Below are 24022 nucleotides of genomic sequence, written 5' to 3'. Positions count from 1 at the left end.
AATAAAAAACCCTTTTTACACCATCCCCTAATTGAAGTTTTAATTCATTTTGTTCTTATGGATTATTGTGGAAATTCATGTAAAAACTTAGTTAATGATAGCATAATCACAAATATACATTCTCAAAGCATGGCTTGTTTAATAGTTTATGAGTCACCAAGACACAAAATATTCTAGACTCCACTTCCTAAAAACAATATTGATTGAATAAATCAAATAATAAAAGAGATTTTTTTTACTTATTCTTATTCTTAAAAGAGATTTTTTGACATGAGCTTTTTTCATGCTTGAAAATGATTTTAGCTATGAAAAATTGTTAAGACTAAGTGGGTATTTGGTAAAACATAATATTTATTATTTAATGACTTAAGTTAACTTTAAGTTAAATTATACTTAAATTATTGACTTAAAACTTATTAATTAATTTTTACTTAAAGATTTAATATTATCACTTCACAAAGTGACTAACATTAAAAAAAAAAAAAAAAAAAAAAAAAAAGAAAAAGAAAAAGAGCTCAACAAACATAATAGATGTTCCCAAAATTTAAGTAAAATTTATTTTTTTTATTTTTTATTTTTTAATAATTTTAATAATATATAAAATATAAATCTATGACATTACCGGTTTGATCACGATTCGGTCATCAATTCAGCCAATGAATCGTTTAATAACTGATTCGGTTCGAAAAGCATTAGTAAATTTATATATTTTGAAAATATTTAATTTTTACACGCAAAAGCCAAACAAGTTTAAAATAACATATAAAAATATTTTATTGATTTTAAATCTACTATTTATTCTTTTCATTTTTTATCTTTTACTACTTTTCTTTTCTATTTTCTTTTTTTCCCATTTTCTTTCAAATTTTCCTGTCATAGAACATGACTCTCATAGAGTTAAAATAAGTGAAATAAGTTCCAAAAAGCACTTCAAAATATTTTTTAAATTTTAATTTTTTTTAAAAGAAAATTCTCATCAATTTTCTCCTCCTCTTCTCTCGAAAGTTTTACAAACTAGCTGTAATTGTTATTGATTTTGGATTTAATCAAATTATTTTTCTTCACACTTTCCAAAATATTACAATCGGAAACCTTACATTCTATTTGATAGTGAAAAGTTTAAAAGATCTGTGCCCTCTCTGATCTTCAATAATGCTTTGTAATCTTGTCTTCTTGTTTCTTCCTCCGCCCAACAATTCATTGCCTGTGAGACCCAAGACTCACTTCTTCATCAACACTGTCAGAAGATGGTGAAATTGCCTGCCATCCAGGAGGTTCAAAAGCAATCCATGGATAGAAGGCTTCTCAGAAGAAGGCAAGGAATGATGAAAAGACGTACAGAACTCGGAGGGAAGTGAAATAGTTGGAAGCAATCGAGGAATAATAGAACGATCATCCCAAGGGAAACTTGTGGTCGATTGCTGTCCCTAGGCACAAAGAGGACAACATGTAGATGAGAGCAAACTAGTCATTACCATTGGGGTAGGGGTAGGTTTAGGGACGAGGAGGGCTAGGTGATTCATCAGCATATTGGTTATCCATCTCCTCTCGGGATCCGCACAAAACATTTTTGCGAAAAATCCTTCGCACATGGGGAAATATATATAGAAGTAGTCACAATTTCTGGTCTATATCAACTCTAGCAGTTCCAACTGCAATTGTATTTTGAATGTGGTCCTCCAAATATCTTTTTGTTAGTATTCCTTAAGAATAAGTCAGCTTGAATATTGCTAAAATATAGGATATAGTTATTGCTTTCTGTTTTGCTTCAATGTATTATTTATACGATTTGTTTCTTAATGAAAAGTCAGTTCACACAATTATCAAACTCTTTATGGTATCAGAGCAGCTTCTCATTCACTGCTAATTTTTCTTTTCTCATTTTTCCCACTTCCCATACCGTCATGACTACTCCAAACGGTACACCAATTCTACCCACCACCAATGAATCTCAACTCCTGACAATCAACACAGCTGCACAAGCTCTTCTCAAACTTACCTCCTCCAACTATCTCTCATGGAAAATCCAATTTGAAACACTCTTCATTGGCTATGATCTTCTTGGATACATTGATGGATCCAAACCTTGTCCACCCAAAACTCTAACCACAAACAATGTTGACACACCAAATCCTGCCTACACCCTCTGGATCCGCCAAGATCAACTGATTTTGAATGCTCTCATTGGCTCTCTCTCACCCACAATCATCTCATTCATTGCACGTGCCAATACCTCTCGCGAAGCATGGACTATTCTAGCAAATACCTATGCCAAACCATCTCGTGGTCGCATCAAACAAGTCAAAAATCTTCTCAAAAATCCCAGCAAAGGCACTATGACAATAACTGATTTTCTCCACTCTGTCAGAGCACGCACAGATGAACTTGCCATCTTAGGCGCCCCAATGAAGGAAGAAGATCTTACAGAGAAGATCTTGGATGGACTAGATGATGAGTACAAAGAACTTGTCCGTGTTGTTCAAGCCCGTGACACTTCTATATCATTTGATGAACTTCATGAGAAACTCTTATCCTTTGAAGCCTCTCTCTTAGCCAACACAAAATCTGAGGTAAATCTTCCTATTACTACTAATCCCACAAATAGGAACAATCCCATGAACACCAACTGGCGGCCACACAAGACCAACACCAACTGGCGTCCCAACCACTCAAACTCTCCGGGTAACACAAGTTGGCATCCACCTGCAGCCTTCCCTACCCGCCCTCCTATGGCCACCCACTCAGGAACTTCATCTCGCACCAACCGCCCTCCACCCCATCCATACCAGGGGTTCTGCCAAATCTGTGGCATTCAAGGTCACACTGCCAAGAGATGCCCATCTTTCCAACTTGTACCAGTCCAATCTTCCACTACAAGTGCTACACCTCCAGCTAACTTTGCCACACCTTGGCAACCACGGGCTCACTATGCTGCAAATACCACCACTAATAATCCATCATGGCTGCTGGACAGTGGCGCCTCTCATCATGTCACTACCGACTTAAACAACTTGTCTCTTCATGCACCATATACTGGATCAGATGATGTTTTGATTGGTGATGGTACAGGTTTACTCATCTCTCACACTGGTTCTGCTTCTCTTCCATCATCAACCACCACTTTTACCTTGAATGATGTTCTCTATGTACCATCCATGAAAAATAACTTAATTTCTATCTCTCAATTTTGCAACTCTAATAATGCTTTTGTTGAATTTTTACCCTCTTGTTTTCATGTGAAGGATCATCATACGGGGCCAATACTCTTGACGGGCAACACTAAGGATGGAGTGTATGAGTGGCCAGCTGCACAACTTGCCTCTTCTCCAATTCTAGCCTTCTCTCATGTCAAAACCAGATCATCAAATTGGCATCATCGCTTAGGTCATCCAGCTTTTCCCATTTTAAAACACATTATGTCTAGTTATCAGTTAGATTTTTCTACACCTTTACCAAAAGAATTCTCTTGTAATGCTTGTCTTAGCAATAAAAGTCATAAGCTTCCTTTCTCCATTTCATCTCTTCACTCAACAAATCCTCTTGAAATAATTTTTTCTGATGTATGGACTTCTCCCATTTTATCACAAGATGGTTTTAACTATTATGTTATTTTTGTTGATCACTTCACAAAATACATTTGGTTCTACCCCCTAAAAAAAAAATCTAAAGTTCAGGAAGTTTTCAAACGGTACAAGGCCATTGTGGAAAATTATTTTTCTAAAAAAATTATCACTCTCTACTCTGATAATGGAAGCGAATATATGGTCCTCAAAGATTATCTCTCTCTCCACGAAATTTCCCACTTCACCACTCCACCACAAACCCCTGAACACAATGGCTACTCTGAAAGAAGACACCGCCATATCGTTGAAACTGGTCTCACCTTACTCTCTCATGCTTCACTTCCAACCACCTTCTGGCCTCATGCCTTTGCTACTGTTGTTTACCTCATTAACAGACTTCCAACCACCACTCTCAATCTGTCCTCCCCCTTTGAATTAATTTTTCACCAACGTCCCAATTACTCTAGACTAAAAGTTTTCGGTTGTTTGTGTTATCCTTGGCTTCGCCCATATACTTCCCACAAACTTACTCCTCGCTCCAAACCATGTGTGTTCCTTGGGTACTCTTTATCTCAGAGTGCTTATCTCTGCCTCGACCCCTCCACCTCGAAAATTTATGTTTCTCACCATGTGCAATTTGTTGAATCAGTCTTCCCATACACCTCACTACACACCACTCTTCCACGTCCCAATTCCACTACTATATCTACTTAGATTCCTCCTATCCTTTCTGTCTCTACCCCCACATCATCCCAGCAGGAAGCCATCACTCCATCTGCAGCTAGCTCTCAAGGACTGTCTCTGTTCGAGACTACTTCACCATCAACTGCCCCGTCCCCACCTCAGGCTTCCTCTGCCCCCCAACCATCTCCTTAACCTTCCCTTACAACCACCGAACCACAAATCCCAGTCCCACCTCCCACTCAACACCGCATGACTACTCGAGCCAAGAATAACATCACCAAACCAATTCAGAAACTCAACCTTCACACCCACAAACCAACATTCCAAACCACTACTCCTACATCTATCTCCCAAGCTCTTAAAGATCAGAATTGGTGTCAAGCTATGTCCGAAGAGTATGATGCACTTGTTCGTAATGGAACTTGGGAACTAGTTCCGCCTGAAGACATTACTAATCTGGTTGGTTGCAAATGGATTTTCTGTATTAAAAGAAACTCTGATGGTTCCATTGACAGGTACAAAGCTCGCCTTGTAGCCAAGGGCTTTCATCAAAGACCGGGTGTGGACTACCATGAAACTTTCAGTCCAGTTGTCAAGCCTACCACAGTGAGACTTGTGCTTAGTATAGCAGTAAGTAATGGTTGGTCTCTTCACCAATTGGATGTCAATAATGCGTTTCTTCAAGGCAGGCTCTCTGAAAATGTATTTATGGCTCAACCACCAGGTTTTGTTGACTCTGATCATCCCTCATATGTTTGTAAACTTCATAAAGCCATCTATGGCCTCAAACAAGCTCCCTGAGCTTGGTATCACGAGTTACGTCAGTTTCTGCTCACTTCCGGATTCAAGAACTCACACTCAGATACATCACTTTTTGTTCTTTGCAGCAGCAACCATGTCGTGTATCTTCTTGTATATGTTGATGACATTATCCTAACTGGCAGTAGTGATACTCTTGTTTCACAGTTTGTTGACTATCTGGCTCAACGGTTTTCTCTAAAAGATCTTGGTCCACTCTCTTACTTTCTTGGAGTTGAAGCTGTCCCTCACCGTTTTGGTATTCTGCTCTCCCAAAGAAGATACATTCAAGACCTACTCATACGGACCAATATGGTTGATGCAAAACCTATTCTCACCCCCTTACCAACTAGCTCAACAGCCATCTCCTTAACCTCAGGCACCCCTCTCTCCGACCCCACACCATACCGTGCAGCAGTTGGTAGCTTGCAATATCTTTCCTTAACCCGTCCAAACATTTCCTTTGCAGTCAATAGAATGGCCCAATTTATGCATCAACCTACCTCTGAGCATTGGGTCCTTGTTAAGCGTATTTTACGCTATTTATGTGGCACACTAGACAAGGGGCTCCTTCTCTATCGTGATTCTTCCATCACTCTTCATGGCTTCTCTGATTCTCTTCATGCCTTTTCAGATGCGGACTGGGCTGGTAATAAAGACGATTATTCTTCCACCAGTGCTTATCTTATTTATCTTGGCCGGAACCTTGTTTCTTGGAGTTCGAAGAAGCAACAAACTATTGCTCGCTCATCCATAGAAGCAGAATATCGTTTTGTTGCTGCTACTGCTGCTGAACTTCATTGGGTTGGTTCTCTTCTTTCAGATCTTGGTATTAGCTTAACCACTTCTCCAGTTGTCTATTGTGATAATGTTGGTGCTACCCAATTAAGTTCCAATCCTATTTTTCACTCTCGCATGAAACATGTTGCTATTGATTATCATTTTATTAGAGATCAAGTTCAGTCTGGTCTCCTTCGAGTTACTCATGTCTCCTCTACTGATCAACTTGCTGATCTTCTCACCAAGCCACTGCCTACTTCTCAATTTCTGCTGTTACGGGACAAGATTGGCCTCTCTACTCGTGGCCTATCTTGAGGGGGCATATAGAAGTAGTCACAATTTCTGGTCTATATCAACTCTAGCAGTTCCAACTGCAATTGTATTTTGAATGTAGTCCTCCAAATATCTTTCTATTAGTATTCCTTAAGAATAAGTCAGCTTGAATATTGCTAAAATATAAGATATAGTTATTGCTTTCTGTTTTGCTTCAATGTATTATTTATACGATTTGTTTCTTAATGAAAAGTCAGTTCACACAATTATCAAACTCTTTAATATATTCAATACTTCCTTTTTAACTACCAAATGATCAACTATCTCATTCACACCCTTACACTAGCTCCAGACCTATTGTCTACTCACCATCTCAACTATTGTGCACCCAAAGACCATATATCCATGGGTGCCTCATGCTCATGCAAAGCCAAAGACTCTGGTGACATGTAAACTGGAGTGCCCCGGAATTGGACACCATGCACTTCCTGCTCTCCTATTCTTCTAGCCAGTCCAAGATCAGCAATCTTAACCACATTCCCACCATCTCCGTCAGGAAAATCTAGTACATTATCAGGTTTCAGGTCGCAGTGATTGACTCCTCTCTTATGCATGTGGCAAAGAGCCCTGACTATCATCCTCGCGTAACGCCGAACTTCAAATTCCGATAATTTACGTCTGCACCTCTGTTGGGCTCCCTCGTATGTGAGGGAGTGGGCCTCGTATGCTTGGGGACCAAGTCAATTACACTTTATTTTTATTTTTTTTTAAAAAAATAAGATCGGGAAAAGAAAAAAAAAAACATAGAGAAAAGAAAAGAGAGGAAAAAACACATCTACCCAGATTTCATCAACAAGCCGATCCCGCTTCATCTGTGGTCCGATCGAATTGAAATTTGGAGGAGAGATTTGAAACTTGAGTAGTTAAAATCTGAACGGTGGAGATCAGATTTTGAGCTCGGGAACTAGTGTTACTGTCTGTGAACAATAACGGCATTTTCTTTTTTGTATACTTTCTCCAATTTTTCTTTGTTTCTTTTGCCAAGAGAGATTATATAATGCAAGGCTATATGTGCTCTGGAAACCTCTAGAGATTATTCTAGAAAAGACAGGTGTAACTCATTATTGTTGATAATGAAAGTTTAAACTGTACTAGGTCTTGTGGTTTTTCCCTTCGCATTGGGGGGTTTTCAACGTAAAAATTATGGTATCTGATTTATTTTTTTATTACATTAGTTTCTTTATTTATTGTTGCTAGTTGCTATTGCCTATTTAATTTTTCCCAAAGAAATGGTAGAAAAGTTATGGTGTTTGTTGAAATATTGTGAATTCACCCTATCAAGTGGTATTAGAGCCAAGTTGATTAGTAGTGAGATCTCTTGTGTGAATTAAATAGAAGAGGCTGACAGTGGAATGATTAAACTCATAACTTCCAATTATTCAATTTGCAAGACTAGGATGGAGGATATTTTATATTGCAAAGAGTTGTTTAAGCCCATTGAATGCTGAGGTTATAAGCCGATTACTACAACTGAGGATGAGTGGAAGAAATTAAATAGGAAAACCATTGAACATATTAGACAGTGGGTTGATTAGAGTGTCTTCCATCATGTAGCCAAGGAAGTTGATGCATATAGCCTTTGGCATAAATTAGAGAGTCTTTATGAGAGAAAGACTGCACAGAACAAAGCTTTTATGATAATAAGGCTTGTGAATTTAAAGTACAAGGATGATAACAGTGTTGTAGAGCATCTCAGTAATTTTCAGGGACTATTGAATGAGTTGTCTACCATGAAGCTTAAGCTAGATGATGAGGTACAAGCTTTACTTTTGTTGAGTTCCTTACCAGATAGTTGGGAAACTTTGATGGTATCGTTAAGTAATTCATCCCCAAATGGTGTGATAACTGTCAACATGGTAAAAGACAACATGTTTAATGAAGAGGTAAGAAAAAAAGAGTTAAATATTTACAAAAACACTTGTTACAGAGAGGCATGGGAAAAGTAAAAGAGAAAACCTTCCAGTGATTATAACTATGATAAATCAAGAGGAAAGTCAAAGTCCTGAAAAGAGATAAAGTGTTTTTACTATGGCAAGCCAGAGCACATTAAGAGAGTGCAGAAAATTCAAAAGAGAACAGTTTAAAGGAAAATGTAAAGAATAGAAAGAGGACAAAGACATTGTAGCAGTTGCATGTGATGGTGATACAATCATTATTTGTGATGATGCATGTGTAAACCTTGCATGCTAAGATTCCACTTGGGTGGTTGATACAACAACATCGTTTCATATCACTACATGTAGAGATTTCTTCTCTTCTTACACCAGTGGCAGTTTTGGTTGGGTTAGGATGAGAAATGAAGCAAAATGTGAAATTGTTGGCATAGGAGATGTAAAGCTAGAAACTAGCATTGGGTGCAAATTGGTTCTAAAAGATGTTAAACATGTTCCTAAAATATGCTTTAGTTTGATCTTTGTTGGGAAGCTTGATGATGAGGGCACCATAGTCACCTTGGAGAGGGTAAGTGGAAGCTTACTAAGGGTTCTCTTGTTTTAGCTAGGGAGAAGAAAAACAATACCTCTACAAGACAGAAACGAGACTACTCAAGGGAGAGGTGAGCATTGTTGAGAATGAAGCCTCTATTGAGCTATGGCATAAGCGGCTTGGTCACATAAGTGAAAAGGGACTCAGGTTCTTGCCAGAAAGAAGCTTCTACTAGTTAAAGGTATGCCACTATTACCTTGTACACATTGTCTGTCTAGAAAGCAAAGTAGAGTTGCATTTTATAGATTTTCTTCACGTAGAAAACCAGACATTCTTGATTTAGTTCACATTGATGTTTGTACTATGCAAAGTAATACTCTTGGTGGTGCACTTTATTATATGACTTTTATTGATGATCATTTAAGAAAAGTGTTGGCATATCTTTGAAATCCAAATACCAGGTACTTGATGTATTCAAAGATTTTCATGAAAAGGTTGAGAGGCAAACTAGCAAGCAGTTAAAATTTGTCAAAGCAAACAATAGTGGTGAATATAGGGAGCCATTTGAGCAATACTATAGAAGTCATGGCATCAAACTTTAAAAGATGGTTCCTAAGACCCTGTAGCAAAATAGTGTAGTTGAGAGAATGAATAGAACCATCTATGATAGAATCAGGTGTATGATCTCTCATGCAAAATTGCCAAAGTCTTTTTGGGGTGAGGCCAGGAGGACAGTCGTTGATTTGATTAATTTGTCTCCTTTATATCCTTTAAAGGGTGATATTCCAAAGAGGGTTTGGACAAGAAAATTTGTTTCCTTTGAACACTTGAGAGTGTTTGGTTGCAGGGCATTTGTTCATGTTCCTAGAGACAAGCGGTCCAATCTTGACAACAAGATTAAACAGTGTATCTTCCTAGGTTATTCAAATGAAGAGTTTGGGTACAGGTCATGGGATCTAACTACTAAAAAGATTATAAGAAGCAGAGGTGTTGTTTTCTTTGAAGATCAAACCATTAAAAACTTGGATCAGGTTAAGAAGCCAAAACCTTTCAACGAAGAACAGGTTGATTTGGGTCCAGTATCTCCTAACTCTATGGGAGATAATGAACACATGGAAGTTGTGCAAAAAGAACAGGTTGATACAGTTGACAGAAATGATAAGTTTACAGTTGATGTTGTAGAAGAAAATCATACAGTTGAGAATGATGGCTTAGAACAGCAGCAAGAACAAGCTACTTCAGAGTTGCCTACTAAAACACAGTTAAAAAGATCTACTAGAGAGTGTCAACCTTCCAGAAGGTATATTAGTGATGAGTATTTGTTGCTTTCTGATGGGAAAGAGCCAAAAAATTATCAAGAGGTTCTACTGTATGATGAGAAAAAATAGTGGTTAAAATCTATGCATGAAGAGATGAAATCCATGCATAAGAACAACACTAATGAATTGATGAAGTTGCCTAAGGGTAAGAGAGCATTGAAGAATAAATAGGTACTGAAATGAAAGCCTAAACCAAACAGATCATAGCCAAGGTACAAGGCAAGATTGGTTGTGAAGGGTGTTAGTCAAAAGAAATGCATTGACTTTGAAGAGATTTTCTCGCCCATGGTTAAGATGTCTTCGATCTGAGTTGTGTTAGGCTTGGTTGCTAGTATGAATCTAGAGATTGAACAGCTTGATGTGAAGACTGCTTTTCTCCATGGTGACTTAGAGAAGGAAATATATATGGAGAAACCAGAAGGATTTACAATCAAAGGCAAGGAACACTTAGTGTGTTGATTGAAGAAGAGCTCATATGGTCTCAAGCAGGCACCGAGACAGTGGTATAAGCAGTTTGATTCCTTCATGGTTGAGCATGGGTATGATAGAACTGCTTCTGACCATTGTGTGTTTGTGAAGAAATTCTCTGATGGAGAATTTATTATTCTCTTACTATATGTGGATGACATGATGATTGTTAGTCGTGATACTGGTAAAATTGATAAACTGAAAAAGGAGTTGAGCAAGTCCTTTGAAATGAAGGACTTAGGGTCTATAACTCAAATTCTTGGTATAAAGATTTCTTGAGATAGGATGAATGGAAAATTGTGACTATCTTAAGAAAGCTATATTGAGAAGGTTTTAGACAAGTTCAACATGGGCAAAGCAAAACCAGTGAGTTCTCCACTTGGAAGTCATCTAAAGTTAAGTTTCAAACAAAGTCCTTCAAGTGAGAAAGAAAAAGAAGAAATGTGAAAGGTGCCCTATGCATCAGCCATGGGTAGCTTGATGTATGTCATGGTGTGCATGAGGCCTGATATTGCTCATGTTGTTGGAGTTGTCTGCAGGTTCCTTTCTAATCCTGGCAAAGACCATTGGGCTGCAGTGAAATGGATTCTCAGGTATCTAAGGGGTACTTCTAAGACATGTTTATGTTTTGAGATTGACAAACCTGTGCTTGTAGGATGCACAGATGCAGATATGGCTAGGGATGTTGATTCCAGAAAGTCTACTTTTGGTTATTTGATCACTTTTTCAGGGGGAGTAGTGTCATGGCAATCAAAGTTGTAGAAATGTGTTGCTTTGTTGACCACAAAGGCTGAGTATATTGTTATCACTGAAGCTAGCAAGAAGTTACTATGGATGAAGAAGTTCCTACAAGAATTGGGTCTACAGTAAGAAAGGTATCTACTCTACTATGATAGTTAGAGTGTTATTCATTTCAATAAGAATCCAACTTTTCACTTTAGATCCAAGCATATTGATGTGAGATGTCATTGGATTCGTGATGCACTAGAGATGAAATTTTTTTGCCTTGAGAAAATCCATAGTGATGAGAATGGATCAAATATGATGACAAAACCAATACCTATAAAGAACCTACAATTTTGTAGAAAGCAAGAAAGCTTGGTAGAGCCCCTCACATAGTTGGGAGGGAGAGATTTGTTGGGCTCCCTCGTATGTGAGGGAGTAGGCCCCATATGCTTGGGGACCAAGTCAGTTACATTAAAAAAAATCGGGAAAAAAAAAAAACAGAGAGAAGAGAAGAGAGAGGAAAAAACGCATCTGCCCATATTTCATCAACAAGCCGATCTTACTTCATCTATAGTTCGATCTAGTTGAAATTTAGATGAGAGGTTTGAAACCTGAGTAACTACAATCTGAACGGTGGAGATCAGATTTTGAGCTTGGGTGCTACTGTTACTACTCGTGAATAGTAATGACGTTTTTTTGGTATACTTTCTCCAATTTTTCTTTGTTTCTTTTGGCAAGAGAGATTGTATAATCCAAGGCTATATGTGCTCTTGATGTATTTGGCAGCCTCTAGAGATTATTCTAGAAAAGACAAGCGTAACACATTATTGTTGATAGTGGAAGTTTGAATTGGACTAGGTCCCGTGGTTTTTCCCTTTGCATTAGGGGGTTTTCCACGTAAAAATTATGGTGTCTGATTTATTTTTTTGTTGCATGAGTTTATTTATTTATTGTTGCTAGTTGTTATTTCTTATTTAATTTTGCACTAAGAAAAGGTAGAAAAATTATGGTGTTTGTTGGAATATTGTGAATTCATCCTAACAACCTCTCCATCAAACTCCTCAAACTTCCTCCAGGTGAGTACTCAAGAATCAAGTTATAAACCAAATTACCATCAACTTTCTTGCTTGAATAACCACCAAAGCACTGAAAAACATCAGAGCAAGCCCCCAGAGAAAGGAGTATCTCTTCCTCCCTAATCAGAAACCAAGAAGAGCGAGAAGAAATCGAATATTTCATAGCCAACAAGTGACCGTTGTTTCTGGAGACGATCTTGTAGACTTTTTTAAACGTTCCCTGCCCAAGAAGACACTATTTAACTATCATATCCTCCATTATGTGGATACTAACATATGACATAGGAGAAGATATGACCTTATATAGAATAAGAGCAGTTGACTTTAATTTGTTTTATTGTAGGTGTATTGAGAGTGAAAATATTTCTAAATTTAGGGAATGTAGTTGAAGTTTTAATTTTTAAGAATATTTAAAAATAAAATAAACACAATATCTAATATAAATTAGATTTAGGTTTCTATTTTAATGATCCATGAGGCATCAATTTTTTTTGTAATTTCCAAATTTTATTCATTAAGATTTTAATTGTTCTAAGAATATTTATCTAATTGAAGTGGCCCATCAAGAAACTTTGATTTAATATAATGGAGATATCGATTTTCTTTTCAATTATTGTTATCAAGAAAAAATGAAAAAAGAGAAATGTTTGGTTAATAGTCATGGTTAGCCAAACCATGTTAGAACTTTATGTATCTTTGTATAGATGCTTCTACTAACCCAACAAGCGCATTATAACTTTTATTTTTCTCAACAAAAATGAGTAGAGAGAAGTAACAAAAATAAAAACAAAATATAATCTAGAGTACGTGAAAATACTTTTTTTCTCAATCTAATGCATAAAAAAATCTAGAAATCTATGATAAGAAGAGGAAAAATCTACACCTATGGTCACAAGGAAGTTCAAATACATCCCAAAATTCCTAGAACCCTAAAATGTCCAATTGTCATAACAAAGTTCAAATAAACCAAAAATGATATTGAACATTTTCAAACTTATCCTCAAACAAATATATAAATACTCTTAGCATTATAGTTTTTAAAAAATTAGTAGGGAATTAAGTAATCGATATGTAATACAGTATGAAACAATATTCAACAAGCTAAGAAAAGAAACAAAATAATTTAACTTCTAAAAATAAAAGAATTTCGAGATTAAAAAAATAAATTATAAGTGATCAAAGAAGTAATATTTCAATTCCATATAAGAAAATTATTACTAACTTAATTTCTCATTCCACCATCCCACTTTATTATTTCAACTAATTAATTTAAAGTCTAAAACTAAAGTACATTCAATTTGAATTTTATTGAATTGAGATTCCTATTTAACACTGGATATTAAAATATATCGCAATTTTTTTCTTTAGTAGGGTAGTTTAAAATTGTTCATGCAATATTGACTAAGTAATTCAAATCAAATAACAATTAACAATCACATATCTCCTAATTTGTGAATATTTGGCAATCATTGATCATCGTGTACATGAGGTCATGGCAAAGAATTTTCTAACAAAAAACCTCCATTGCTATGAAAAAATTTCAATGATGAGTTCTTGGATAAAACATCAAAACTTATTAATTTTTGTTACGATTTGAAATACTTTTTCCAACTACAAAATAAACTTTAAAAGAAAAATATTTTAACTTTAGTTGCAAAAAGAATTAGTTTGTGATAGAAAGTTATTTTTCCACCTAAAAGAAATTTCTTATTGTTTGCCCTTTTGAGCAATGTAGCAAAATTTGTAGCAAAATGGTGGATGATAAATTATCACTTGTAACTTCTAAATGAAAAATAGTAATGCATGATCACTTTAATTTTACCAAAAAATTGCAATAAAAAGTTAGCATGAGCTGAACAATATATGTAAATTCAATAATCTCATTTATTTTCTCTTAATTTTGGAATATTAGTTCATTTATGTTTTCTTGTTCCTTGAACAAGATAAAAGAGAATATAAAAAATTAAAATATAAGCCTATAGATGGTATTTTTGGAAATAAGTTTGTATTCAATCTGCTTAATTGACTTTGCCCAAGGCCTCCCATCCACAATCAACTTAGTAAAACTATTGCTTCAATAATTTTGTTATCATATTTTTAGCCTTTTAAAGTATCAATGAAACTTGTAATGATCCTTTCATTCAAATCACATTTCTGTGCCCTATTTGTATTTTTATTCTAGTATATACTAGCCTTTTACAATACATTTGAAACAAATTAGATAGACATTTGTCATGGATTTTGTGTCTTTTTTTTTGGGTTATATTTGAAGGGTTTTATGTTTATTTAAAAAAAAATATTTTTATTAACTCATAACGATGCTAGTAGATATAAAATAATAGGATTGAGTTAATGAAGAGTGGAAATGGATATCTCATACATTTTCTCATCTATTTCCATGTTTAGAAAACTTAAATGATAATGAGACTAATAGTAGACCCTTCATTTTGTTCTCCTAACACATGTCCTATTAGGTATTTGTTCGATACTTTACAGCAATTTCCTAGTGGCCCATTGCTACTCATGTAGCCTATCTTTTCTAAGCCATCTTAGAGACTTGGGTTGAGGGATTTACCTAACCCCATTGTGGCTCTTGCCAACCTTATCTGGACTTAGGATCACTTAGGCACCTCAGGCTCACTTAGGCACCTTAGGCCCACTTAAGCACCTTAAGCCCACTTAGGCACCCTAGGCCCACTTAGGCACCCTAGGCCCACTTAGGCACCCTAGGCCCATTTAAGAACCCTAGGCCCACTTTGGCACCCTAGACCCACTTAGGCACCCTAGGCCCATTTAGGCCTCCTAGGCCCACTTAGGCACCCTACACTCATTTAGGCACCTTACGCCCATTTAGGCACCCTACGCCCATTTAGGTACCCTAGGCCTATTTAGGCACCCTACGTCCATTTACGTACCCTAGGCCCATTTAGGCACCCTAGGCCCATTTAGGCACCCAAGGACCATTTAGGCACCCTAGGCCCATTTAGGCACCCTAGGCCCATTTAGGAACCTTAGGCCCACTTAGGTAGCCTTGGCCCACTTAGGCCCATTTGGGCACCCTAGACCCATTTAGGCACCTTAGGCCCATTTAGGCACCCTAAGCTCATTTAGGCTCCTTAGGCCCACTTGGGCACTTTAGGCCCACTTAGGCACCTTAGGCCCACTTAGGCACCCTTTGGTGCATGTAGGCACTTTAGGCCCATTTAGAAGCATCCAGTGACATTAGGCCCATTTAGGCACCCTAGGCCCATTTAGGCACCCTTGGCCCACTTAGGCACCTTAGGCCCATTTAGGCACCTTAGGCCCATTTAGGCACTATTGGCCCACTTAGGCACCTTAGGCCCATTTAGGCACCCTAAGCCCATTTAGGCACCCTAGGCCCATTTAGGCACCCTTGGCCCATTTAGGCACCCTTGGCCCACTTAGGCACCCTAGGCCCATTTAGGCACCCTAGGCCCATTTGGGTACCCTAGGCCCATTTGGGCACCCTTGGCCCACTTAGGCACCCTTGGCCCACTTAGGCACCCTAGGCCCATATAGGCACCCTAGGCCCATTTAGGCACCCTAGGCCCATTTAGGCCCCCTTGGCCCACTTAGGCACCCTAGGCCCATTTAGGCCCCCTAGGCCTATTTAGGCCCCCTTGGCCCACTTAGGCACCCTAGGCCCATTTAGGCACCCTAGGCCCATTTAGATCATTTTTTGCATGAATGCATGATTGCATGGCTTCATGACTCACGTTTTTTTGCATGGGTTGCATGAGTTTCCTTTTTATTATTATTTATTTAGCCCTTTTGTATATTACTTTGTGTATTTTTTTATCATTTCATAAAACACTTTTATTCAATCAAATAATTTCGTAAAATATTTTTATTTACTTCAATCTAATAATTTCATCAAATACTTTTAGTTAATCTAATAATTGTATAATATATATATATATATATATATATATATATATATATATATATATATATATATATATATATATATATATATTGTCAATCCAATAAATTTTACTCATTTTCTAAAACACGTTTTTTATTTTATGTTTAACCTATTAACTTTTGAATTTTGCAGGGAAATTTATCAATTGTAAGTTACAAAGCTGCATGGAATGTGAAAATGAGAGATTTATTGTGTATGTGGATAGGATGAAGGTTGTGTTCAAGAAGAAGTGATTGAAAAAAAAAAAAGATTAAAAAGAAAGAAAGGAAATGAGTAGAGGTGCCTGTTGTTCCTTCCATTACCGTGGTTGGAGAAAAGAGCTGAATGGGGGGATTGATAAGAGATTTAAAAAAAAAAAAATGAAATGAAGAAATGGAAAAAAGGAAAATTGGAGGGTGATGGGAAGAGGAGAAGGAAATCTCTTCTACCGATTTTTTCTTTTTACATCATCGAGGGCTGCAGAGAATGAGAGAAGTGAGAAAGAGTAGATTAAGAAAGAGGGAGAAAAGAAGAGGAAAGGGGAAGAATCACGAGGGTCTGAAAAAAATGTATATACATATTAGAGGAAAGAAAAAGAGAGAGTGGAGTCCACGTGAAAAAGATAGAAGAGAAGGATTTTTTTTTTTTTTTTTTTTAGAGGTGAGGTTGGGTTTTTCAGAGAGAGATTCAAGTTGTTGTTTAGGGAAAAATCAATCCTGTTTTTGGAAGAGATTTGGGCTGATGTTCGAGGTAAAATCAATCTGATTTTTTGGAGGCAATTAAGGTTACTGTTCATGGTAAAATCAATCCAATTTTTGGAGGAGATTCAGGCTGCTGTTCGGGGTAAAAATCAGTCCAATTTTTTTAGGAGATTTAGGTTGCTGTTCGGGGTTAAAATCAATCCGATTTTTGGAAAAGATTCGGGCTGTTGTTCAGGGCAAAATTAGTCTGTTTTTTAAGGCAATTTAGCTGCTGTTCGGGGTAAAAATCAGTTCATTTTTTAGAAGAGATTCGGCCTGCTGTTCTGGGTGAAATCAGTCTAGTTTTTTTAAGGGGATTCAAGTTGTTGTTCGGGGTAAAAATCAATCCTATTTTTGGAAGAGATTTGGGCTATTGTTCGAGGTCAAATCAGTCTAGTTTTTTAAGGAGATTCAAGTTGTTGTTCGGGGCAAAAATCAATCCTATTTTTGGAAGAGATTCGGGCTATTGTTCGTGGTCAAATCAATCCGATTTTTAGAGGAGATTCAGGCTGTTGTTCAGGATGAAATTAGTTCAGTTTTTAGAAGAGATTTGGGCTGCTGTTCTGGGTAAAATCAGTCCGATTTTTGGAGGTGATTCAGGCTACTATTCGGGGTAAAAATTAGTCCGTGTTTTGAAAGAGATTCAGACTATTTTTCAAGGTGAAATCAGTTCGTGTTTTCCAAGAGATTCAGTTGGATGTTCGGGGTGAAATTAGTCCGTGTTTTGGAAGAGATTCAAGCTACTAGGTTTTTCTTTCTCCATGTTACACAGCTACAGGCAGTCCACCTAGATTGCCACTCATCTAGTCTTCATCCACATAGGTGCCACTTTGAGAAAGACACAATCCACGCCATTGCTCGGAAAGGTACGCTCTCTATCACTTACTTTTTGGAATTCTATGAACATGTATGCTATTAAAGACTATATTTATGTTTGATGTAATCCTTTGATGCTTAGACGTATGCTTGATTCCACTATGATTAAATGCATGTTGTGCATTTTATTTCTATATTAACTCTGATGTTTTATGATAGCGCTTGAGAAGCAATTCGAGTATGCATCCTAACTCTTCTTTATTGTGATTTGATCTTGTTTGGCATGCTATTTTTTGAAATCACTCTACCTAGGTACCTTCAATTAATCAATTAATTGCCACATTTCCCTCAACTTAGTTAATAGAGACCTTTTTAAGGCTTAGAGGGGTGCTACCTTTTTTTAAAGGTACCTTCCCAATAGGTAACATGATCCTCGGACACGCGTTTCCATTCACTATGGAGTCACTTTTTTTAGGGTTTTCTTTCTTATTTTATTTTCCCTTTTAAAATAAAATAAAATAAGTGGCGACTCTGACTTTTCCAAAATCAAATTTTCACCAAATAAAAAAGCGAGTCTCGCCGATCAAGTGAGAGCACACATGAAGAATGCGAGTCCACAAATTGGTGACTCCGTTGGGGATTTTGAGGATCAAGCTTGAACATTAGTTGACGAAAATGTGGTGTTTAATTGGTCAATTAGAGGGTACCTCCTTTTTTTAGGTAAGGTGATTTTAGTTTGTTTGCTTGATTTGTTTGCTATCTTAACTTTTTTTATTGCCTTGAATGATCACTTGATTGCTTGCTCATTTTAGCATGATTCATTCTCACATATGTTAGATAGGACTGGACTTTGATTGTTTGATATTTATCTACTTCGCATGATTGCTTGTCACATGACAACCCTCTCTCTTGCATGATTGCATGATTGCTTGTCTTTGTTCACTATCTCACTTTAGACCTTAGGTTTTTCGGATGCACCCACATCCTTCACTATGAACTTTAGATTATCCTTGAGTGTTGAGAGATGGGATAGCCTTTACCATTAGGAAACCCCCTGAGAACGCAAGAAAGTGCATGTGTGGAAGTGATGACCTCCTTACATGGAAGCACCCCGTCTCCTTGGAGGCGTGTAGAGGGTTATGTACCATGGAGGGTACGATCGCTACTACTAGGGATCCTTTAACCCACCCATTTTTATCTTATAAAACCACCTCAACCTTATAGGTTAGCCTAAACCCAATTAGGATTTCATTCCTACACCTGGGTGCATATGTGGACCTTCAGAGCTGCCTTGGTTACAATTGGGTTCGGTTACCCTCTTCATAGTCTCATTTTGGTATGATTAGATACAAGTATCAGTTTAAGTATACATGGGTTATATGTTTGATTACCTTTTAGTCGGTTCCTATAGAGCTACCCTTATACATCGTCTTATCAGTGTTTCCGTGTTTATAGGAGTATTTTTGGTGCCCAGTCTAGATTCGCCTTCGTGGACTAGAGTTAGAAGTAGGTTGACGAGAGTATCAGATCAGCCAGACTAGAGAGAAGATCGGAGAGATATGGATTCCTAGGTAATCACTGTTGACCAATTTTCCGTGACCATGGCTTCGATTCAAAAGGCTCTAGCCGACCTCAGCCAGAGGATAAATGGGCAATAGGCCCCGCCTTAGGATAGCGCACATCATGACTCTACGGCGCCACCACCTCCTCCACTCAGTCAGTCAGTTCCACACCTTGCACCGTATGTTCTACATAGTCAGACTAATACTACCCCACTTCCTATCGTAACACCCATTTAGACCTCAAAGGATGCACATGCTCGTATGGATAAACTTGAGTAGAGGATGAGATAGATGAGGGTTTCAGATGGAGCTATCAATCGAGATGACTTTGATGGAGCACCGGTGGCCAGTCTACCGTCCCATTTTAGGATGCCAGAGATTGAGAGGTATAAGGGCATAGGTTGCCCTAAGATTCATTTGAGGCTATACAGTAGTGTGATGAGGGCCCACGAGTTGGATGAGGCCCACTTGATTATGCTTTTTCCCATGTCCTTGAGTGGTGCAGCATAGCGTTGGTTTGCTTCTTTAGATGCTTCACGCCGTAGGACTTGGGATGATTTGGTCCAAGAGTTTTTGAGGCAGTTCGCATTTAATACTATCATTGATGTCTCAAGAAGAGAGTTAGAGGCTATAAGACAGGGATCGGATGAGTCAATGACTTCATTTATCTTCCTCCTCGGGAGAAGATCGCCTAGATTGTTGATCGTTTTTCGAAGAAGGATCAGATTAGTATGATTTTGAGGAGCTTATAGCCCATATTTGCCAGACATTTGATGGGATTTCCTCATACGGGTTTTGGATCCTTGGTACAAGCTCTGTATGGTATAGATGAGGGCATTGCTAGAGGATTGTGGCCCGAGTCTTCCCTTTTTGATCCAAAGGGGAAGAAGCCCTCAGGAGGACAGAGACTAGGAGATGTGGATACTATCAGTTCAATAGGATCGAGATTTCCCAGGCGCTATTAGACATTTAGGAAGACTTCAGGAGCCTATTACCCACACCATTATGTTCAGTATAGACTGCTCGGGCCCATGGCTTCTACATACCAACACCAGACCCTAGAGCCTGTTTTTGCTGCACAAGTCTCAAAGAGGCCTCCTACCTTATACCCTTGACCCCGAGCCCCACAGACTACTATTCCTCTTGTATAGAGGTCGACACGACAGTTCTCCCAGCTAGTTATGCCTTTGAGTCGAGCTTTCCAGAAGCTTATGGAGGGTGGTTTGTTGACTTAGTTGGCACCTAGGCTTGTACCCCAGCCTGTGCCACCGTGCTTCAGGATGGATCTGCACTGTTCCTACCATTAGGGTTCAGGGCATGGCACGGATCATTACGCCACCTTGTGACATGCTATATAGGACTTGATAGATCAGGGTCTAGTTAACTTGGGGTAGCCAAGTGTAACCACAAACCCTCTACTGGCTCACTCTACGCATGCAGTGCCACCACCCCCAGGCGGTATCCATCACATAAATTTTGTAAAGGATGACAACATACACATGATGAGTTGGAATGATGTATTACCAGAGTCGATTGTTTTGGATGATGGTTATGAGGTTGACACAGTGGGTTCTCATACTTCTACTTCGTTCAGTTTGATTTCAGATTGGGTATCGTTTGAGTTGACTCATACTGCACCATCGGCTACGGCACGTCAGGGCCCATCTATCCCATTTATCCTATGGCCAGGTGATGATGATTTGGAGGGAAGAGATGTATAGATTGTGACCCGTAGTGGAAGAGTAGGTTAGCCCTCACCTCCAGTAGTCAGGTCATTTGATGGTGCAGTCTCTCATGAGGAGGTCAAGAGAGAGGATGATGAGTTACTGAGGTAGTTACAGAGTACACAGGCCCGCATATCTATCTAGAGTTTGCTAGCATCTTCTAGTACTCATAGAGATGCATTGATTCGGGTTTTGAGCTAGATCAGAGTGGAGACCACCACTACCCTAGAGGGGTTGATTCATATGATGACAGGCGACAGGGCCACATGTATTATGTTTTCAAATGATGACTTGCCACTAGAGGGTTTAGACCATACACACCCTCTATATATTACAGTTGGACAATGACTCAGCCTTGAACGTCTGCTCATTAGCTACTACTATTGCCCTTGGTTATGCACTTTCAGACTTCGGTCCCTCTACACAGACGGTCAGAGCATATGACAGTACCACAAGGGAGGTCATAGGTACTTTGATGATAGAGTTGTTGATTGGTCTGGCTACATTCCCCATCCTATTCTAGGTTTTGAGGATTCCTACATCTTTTAACCTACTTCTGGGCCGACCTTGGATTCATAGGGTCGGGGCTCCTCCATCTTCCCTTCATCAGAAGGTGAAGTTTATACATGACAGACAGGCCATCATAGTACAGTATCCTAGAGATATGTTTGCCTCATTCGAGCTAATGCTTCAAATCAGTCATAGTGAGGATGACCTATTTTTGACCGAGTTTACATTTGATGAGGTGCAAATTCTCGAGGTTGGGGACTTCTGTAGAGATCTTGTAGCATTGTCATTTGTTCAACATAGCAGTATGGTGGTACTCGACATGATGAGGAGTATGTTTTTTATGCCTAGTTTGAGGCTGGGACGACGTCAGCATGGACCCATGGAGTTTGTGGCTACTGTCGATCATGATACACCATTTGGCCTTGGGTTTATTCCTATAGAGGCTGACTATAGGTATATGGCACATTTGCACTAGGAGAAAGTGAGAGCCCATCTGACTTGCACATCATTCAATTATCCTGTTCATTCTTATAGGATGAGTTTGGCAGACTACTTCATCAGAGGATCAGAGGTTCATCCGTATATGGGGGATTTTGGTGTTGTGACTCATATAGAAGGAGTGGATGAGCTTCAGCATCAGTTTCACCATTTATAGTTAGGAGATGAGACTTCTCGCGTACCAATTTCAGTGATGATTGCTCTTTCATCACTAGATCAAGCCAATTTCTTATCTTTGTGCTTTCCAGAGGAGACTACTGATTGTGGAGTAGATGTTGAGTCTACGGAGATGATTGATGGAGTTGTTCCTCGTGATGAGTATCAGGATGAGATGGATATGACTAGTATGAGTCAGATCATCGAGATGGTTCAGCCTGAGTCTGCTTCACCATTTGACTAGTTCGGGGTGTCTGCTATCGAGGTTGCTGAGGAGATCCAGACAGTCCTTGCTCCAAAGCTTATGGAGGATGTTGCAGTTGGTGATGATTTGTTTGAGGACACTTTTAGCTCTATTGAGGGAGCGCCCGAATTTGTGGACCCACCTCTTCCATATGACATTTTATCAAGATTCATTTCCTGTCCTGACAATGTTTATGATTCTGTATCTATGGATTTGAGTATTTTCGACTATTTGTCTGTCTCTTGTGATAGTATTTGTATATCTGCACCCCACTCACCCACTCTACAGATATTTGATATAGATGATGAGATAGCACAACCTTATTCAGATAGAGCCTCTTTTAATCACGACTCAGACCCCCATAAATGAGAGAGTTTCACCTGCTATAGGGAATGTTGAGAATGTTGATTTTGGCATAGAGGATCAGCTTAGAGAGCTGAAGATTGGTTCACCCCTGTTTATATACGAGATGGATAGACTTATTCATTTACTTAGATCATATTTGGATGTCTTTGCATGGTCTTATGAAGACATGCCGGGTCTCGATCCCTCTATAGTCCAGCACCATTTGCCTATCTTGCCACATTCCAGACCAGTTAAGTAGAAGTTGAGGCAATTACACCCACGTTGGAGTCTACAGGTGAAAGAGGAAATTCAAAAACAACTCAGTGTTGGATTTATATCAGTGGTTGAGTATCTAGAATGGTTGGCTAATGTCGTCTTAGTTCCCAAAAAGGATGGCAAGGTTAGAGTTTGTGTCAATTTCAAATACCTTAATAAAGTCAGCCCTGAGGATGATTTTCCTCCCCCGCATATTGATTTGCTGGTCGATAGCACTGCAGGCTATTTGATGTTGTCTTTCATGGATGGATTTTCGAGGTATAATAAGATTTTGATGGCTCTAGAGGATATGGAGAAGACAACCTTCATTACCAAGTGGGGTACCTACTATTAGAGAGTTATGCCATTTGGGTTGAAGAATGTAGGAACTACTTATCAGAGGGTCACTACTGCATAGGGATGTGGAAGTTTATGTGGATGATATGATTGTGAAATCCCGAGGTAGAGCAGATCACCTAGTGGCTCTGGAGAGATTCTTTGAGAGGATTCGAAAATTCAAATTGAGGATAAACCCCAAGAAATGCACATTTGGAGTGACTTGTAGGAAATTGTTGGGGCATATGGTCAGTAAGCGGGGCATAGAGGTCGACCCAGATAAGATCAAAGCCATACTCGACATGCTTGTGCCGAGGACTGAGAAAGAGATCAGGGGTTTTCTAGGCAGGTTACAGTACATCAGTCGTTTCATAGCCAGATTGATAGACATATGTGAGCCCATTTTTCGTCTTTTGAGGAAGAACCAACCAACAGTTTGGAATGATGATTGTCAGCTTGCATTTGAGAAGATCAAAGAGTACTGGCTTTCTTCTCCTGTTTTAGTGCCTTCTATGTCGGGATGCCCACTTCTTCTAAATTATTCAGTTTCAGACATGCCCCTGGGATGTATGTTAGCTCAGCTTGATGACTCAAGGAAAGAGTGAGCTATTTACTATCTGAGTAAGAGGATGTTGGAGTATGAGATGAGATATGTTATGATTGAGCGTTAGCATTAGTTTGGGCCACCAGGAGATTGAGGCATTACATGACTGAGCATTCAGTGTGTTTGATTTCTCGGC

Source organism: Vitis riparia, chromosome 9, assembly GCF_004353265.1.
Source record: "Vitis riparia cultivar Riparia Gloire de Montpellier isolate 1030 chromosome 9, EGFV_Vit.rip_1.0, whole genome shotgun sequence".
Taxonomy (NCBI): Eukaryota; Viridiplantae; Streptophyta; class Magnoliopsida; order Vitales; family Vitaceae; genus Vitis; species Vitis riparia.
Note: the sequence above shows the minus strand (reverse complement) of the source record.